The following is a 5,729-nucleotide window of genomic DNA, read 5'->3' as shown; positions in this document are numbered from 1 at the left end:
GCTGATTATAATCTTGAGAAACAGGGAGTTACCCCCGGAATACTCTGTTTCAGGAACTAGCTGATTATAATCTTGAGAAACAGGGAGTTACCCCCTTGTGATTATCACTAGTATTTTCAGAATTTTCAATGACCTCCCTACCCTCTATTTATCTATTAGATCCTTTGAAAATTATAAATTCATACTAGCATACCTAACATTTTTTATGAAAAATAATTTAATCCCCAAAGTATCTAAGGAACCCAAAGGATCACTAATGACAAATGGTGCCTATTTAACATATCAAAGCAGACCTGGTCTCTAGGTTCTCCCAGCATCCCTCAGTCCCTACCTGTTACAGGGTATGGCTGGCATACCCTGCCCTTTATCCTGAACTTTCCAGCCCAGTAGCTGAGCTGCCCTTCCCCCAGAGGCTTTTCCTATATAATCCAGACATTTTGGTTACCTGTTCTTTTTATACCTTTGGCCTCCTGGCTGCTGCATCTGGTTCCCCTCTCTCCCTTCTCCCATCTCTTCCCCCAACATGGCCCAACTTGGACTGGTCATGTCCACTCTGCACTCTCCCAGATGCCCCTGCCTCTATCTATGCTCTCACTTTTATCTACAATAAACTTTCTCTTCCACCATATTTAGGAGCAGCCATGTTGTACCCAGAGTCTGAACCCAAAAAGAAACCACCAAGAGATAGATCCAATGCAAAAGCAGAGTCTTTAATTACGGGTTACCTCAGGTCCTCCATCTGTCAGAAGGTAGAGTAGGAGAGACCCTGAGTCACAGTGAGGCAGGGTTTTCTTTTTTATCATAGTAAAGGTTAGGGTGAGGGGATTTCCAGGACCTTCATTGGCTGACATTTGTCTAGGCGTCTTGGCAAAAGGAGTATAGGTGAGTCCTGGTCTCAGGGACACCTGGTGATCTTATCTAATGTTTGGAATGTTGGGTTCTTCCCTTTAGATGTTGGTCCTCCGCGGGTGGTATCAGCTTATGACTTTCTCTGGAACCCAGTGTTGTCTGCCAGTAAACTCAAACTCAGGCCTGCTTATTGGTTGGTTTTTATTGTGTCATGGTAGCAGTGTGGCCGAGCTGTTCTGGATTCCACAGTCATGCCCTTTCCTTTCATTGTTATTTCTTTTTATTCATTCATCTGCAGCTGAAACCACAGGTGTGGCTTAAATGAGTTCCCTCCCCCAAGGAACTTGGCTGCTCCAAGCCAAGCCACTGATCTGACTTTCCTAAGGTCTATACAGATCATTTCCTCTGCTGGCTTTTGCCAACCCCCAGACTTATTCTACAATCCACCTCTTCAGCGGCTTCTTCCCTCCATCTTACCTAACCATCCATCTCTCTGTGACCACTCAGGCAGTGTTCTCCCTCCCTATACCCTTTTGGGCCACCCATCACATAGGCATCTCCCTACCGTGCCCCTTTTGGCTGCCCACCACATGGGCAATTCTACTAATTTAGACTCTTGCACCTCTCCAGCTGTTTCTCTTCTACCTGCTCCAACCACTTGTCTCTCCCCCTTCTGCTGGGTAAATGTTACTACAGAGCTCCCTGCTTGTCTACTTGTTACTACAAAAGCAACACCGGTGTGCCAGCCTGGCCCCCATCACACAGAAAGGGATGCCTCTCCTCTGTGATTTGGAACATTTCTCTCTGAGTAGTTTTTTTGTTTGCTTGGTGATGCCGTGGATTAAAATTCTTGTTACCTTGATATTGACGCCCTTTGCTCCTTCCAGGAATTTCTTCACCTCCCCACTAGCAGTCACCTAGGTGTTCCGGGGTCTGTGACCTTTTCTTGTCCCCTTGCCCTCTAACCTATGCTCTGTCTCTCCTTGTGCCCCCTAGGGCCTGTACACTTCAAGTTTTCTTCTCCTTGTGCCCCCTAGGGCCTGTACACTTCAAGTTTTCTTGTCTCCCCCTAGGAGCTGCCTGCTAAACCCCTGTGGCTTCTGCAATATTGGAACCCTCCCTTGATGAAGGACACTTAAAAGAAATCCCACAGTAGCTCAGAATTGAGAATAACACATGGTTATTTATTTAGGAGTAGACTCACAAATCAGAACCCTCTTCTGGAATGGAGAACAGCAACCAAATCCTGCAGCAGGAAAAGAGAGCCGGATGCACACTTTACATTGGCATAAATAGTATAAGAGGCCATGCCCCAGTGGGCGGGTAACTTAAAGGCTACTGTCTGTAGGATTTCCTACAGCACCTCCCCCTTTTGTTTAAATAAGAGAGTTCTAAGACTAACACAAAATTATATACAATAAGAACAAATATAATCAATAATTATCCTATCCTAATGAGTTTAAGTCTTGTATAATAAATAACTTGGCCAAGTCATGAGAAGAAAGTAACTACAACTATCTAATCTTCAACCCCATTGACGATCCGAGAGGAAAATAATATTGCTTGAGTAAGCAGGAAGTGCAATCAAGCAACTTCCAAAATGTGCAACAAATGACAGAGACAACTGGCTACCTGGGCAATCACCCAAAGTCTCATTTGCAACATTGGAGCAACCAACTTTGGCTAAGGCCTAGAGTAACTGACAGACCATTTTTAGAGGCAGGAAGGTTTTCAAAACTGTCTTAACCCTGTCTTGGCAAGGTTTGGCAGTCTTTTTTCTTGTATCCTGCTTGTCCAGTCCAGACACCATGCATTTGTCAGTGGTCGAGCCATAGGCAGTTCCTTGCCCAAAGGCCAGTTTTACCAAGAAAAAACAAGCTCCAAGTGGAGTGTCTTCAGTGCTCAACGTTCTCTGAGGAATAGATTGGTGCTGCCAAGAGCAGTTGTGTCTCACATCAACAAAACCTTAAGTTATTTAAACGCCATGTTCAACATTTCTGTGAAGTGGCTGAAGATTACCTATCTATGCAGAATATAATCTCCATGTATCTCAAGAACCTGATTAGTCTAACTATAAGTATGACAAACATAGATGACTATTGACCTATAATTCTTAATACCTATATGACTTAAAGACTAAGACTTCATATTAGAATATTATACAATAAACAACTGTGCAACAAATGAGGACAATGACCTCAAAATGTAAACAATGTATAAGTATCTTGATCAGAGGTAGAAATGTCCTAAAATTGTATCAATATACAAAAATGTTTTAAGCAGAGGTAGAAGCATGCATGCATACAATATGAAAAAATAACTTTGCCTAGGTGTACAAATATTGTGGATGAAAATAGGAATATATTCAATATAATTTAAGCCGAGCAGTGGTGGTGCATGCCTTTAACCCCAGCACTTGGGAGGCAGAGGCAGGAGGATCTCTGTGAGTTCAAGGCCAACCTGGTCTACAAGAGTTAGTTCCAGGCCCAGGCTCCAAAAGCTACAGAGAAACCCTATCTCGAAAAACAAATATACAAGAATCTATACCAATGTAAATTGCCTATAAATAATAACTCACAAGTATTCACTCTATTACTCACTATTATTATTAGCGTGAGTAAGCTCATACCAATCTATTATCCCATCCAATTTTCCCTTTTTTTTCCAAAGAGATCCCTGAGCCTACAATATTTCCCTCCCAACCCCCAACCCTATACCAATTATAATCAAGCCCTAAATGATGTCCCTAACCCTGAGGACAAACTTTGTTGGGAGAAGGGACATCATCTTCTAGAAATACTTCCAACTGTCATGGGGGCAATGTTCTTTCTATGGGATCCTGTGTAAGTAAAATGATGGTTAAGCTCCAAGATTACTGTCTGATATAATTGCAAATAGTCTCTGAGTATTTGCTAGGGTTTTTCTGAGGTTCCTATTTGGAGTTCTGGCCAGAACATTGTAAAAAAGTGCACCATTTCAGCTAACCAAGTTGGGACCATCTTGAGCAGCTGATATCCAAAACACTATCAGTATCCAAAACCAGCTCTATATATTAATATATATGTTTAAATGTATGTGTATCAGTTACCTGATTTCATAAGTTGTATTCCTTTTTCTCGATCCTTAGTGAATAGTCATTTTTCCATCTGTCAGCATTTAAACATCCAGGTTCTCTTGAATTGTTGAAGATTAGTATTTTCCTACAAAGATAGGAAGAGAACCCTGTCCCAACCCTTTTGAGGTTTCATTACCACCTATATGGTTGTCACCATTGTGAATGAGCTGTCATTTCTCTTTTTCAAATTGAATCTTTATTAATTTTGATGGTATCTATAGTTTTTCTTTTCCTGTGGAAACAAGAGCAAAACCCCTTCCCCAAAATAGCACATCTCCTGGCTTCCATTGTGAGATCAACACATCCTTGAAGTACACTAGCTGATTTAATTCAGAAGACTTTTCTATTCTCCAATGTCTCTCTGCTGCTGTTGTCCCTTCTTCATTAGCATTAAGAAAATTCAAGGTTAATAAAGCATTATGTAATCTATTTCTGGGGGTATTTTGTACCTGCTTCTGTTTGTTTAACATATCCTTAATAGTTCGATTTGATCTTTCTATAACTGCCTGACCTATAGGATTGTGTGGTATGCCTGTAATATGCTTAATATTATAATCAGCAAAAATCTGTTTAATTTTCTTAGAGACATATGCTGGACCATTATCTGTCTTTATTCGTGCATGATGATACCCATGATGACCATAACTTCTAATAAATGTATAATTACTGAATCAGCCTTTTCTGAGCTTAAAGCAGTTGCCCACTGAAAACATGAATAAGTGTCAATGGTGTGGTGTACATATTTTTATTTTCCAAACTCTGCAAAGTAGAACACATCCATCTGCCAGATTTTATTCCTTTGAGTACCCTTTGGGTTAGTCCCTGCAGGTAGTGGTGTTTGGTTATAGAAAGAGCAAGTAGGACATCTCTTTTTAATCTCCTTAGCTTGTTGCCATGTAATAGAAAATTCTTTATTTAAATCTTTGCTATTGACATGATGTTTTTTTTAATTATTTATTTATTATGTATACAATATTCTGTCTGTCTGTATGCCTGAAGGCCAGAAGAGGGTGCCAGACCTCTTTACAGATGGTTGTGAGCCACCATGTGGTTGCTGGGAATTGAACTCAGGACCTTTGGAAGAGCAGGCAATGCTCTTAACCACTGAGCCATCTCTCCAGCCCTGACATGATTTTTTTTTGTGAAATTCTGAGGCCTGCAACACACTTCCAATCAATAATTGATCAATTTCCATATTACCTTGGGCTAGAGAACCTGGGAGACCCATATGGGATTGGATGTGTGTTATGTATATAGGACAAAGCCTGTTGCTGAGTATGTCTTGCACTTGGATAAATAATAAAGTCAATTCTGTATCATCTGGTATAAATCCAACAGTTTCAATATGCAAGACAACTCTTTCTGCATGTTGTGAATCAGTAATTATACTAAGAGATTCTTTAAAATCCTTTAGCACCATAAGAATAGCATTAATTCTGCCTATTGTACAGAACTATAAGGGCTTTGTTCCATCTTAGTTAATTATTCTGATTTGTAACTGCCTTCCCTGATTTATTAGCATCAGTATAAAATGTACAGGCTCAAGTTATTGGAGCATCATGTACAATTCAGGGAAGAATACAAGAAGTTCTCTTTATTTACCTATTGCTTTGGGGATAGTTGCTATTAATTTCTCCCAAAAATTATCACAAGCTCTTTGCCATGGTTCATTGTCTTCCCATAACTTTTTTATTCCATCAATAGTGAAAGGCACTATAATCTCTGGTGGGTCTATACCTGCTAGTTGATGAAGTCTCAATTTACC

Source organism: Microtus ochrogaster, unplaced genomic scaffold, assembly GCF_000317375.1.
Source record: "Microtus ochrogaster isolate Prairie Vole_2 unplaced genomic scaffold, MicOch1.0 UNK21, whole genome shotgun sequence".
NCBI lineage: Eukaryota > Metazoa > Chordata > Mammalia > Rodentia > Cricetidae > Microtus > Microtus ochrogaster.
The sequence above is the reverse complement of the archived record's forward strand: the minus strand, read 5'-3'. Positions refer to the sequence as shown.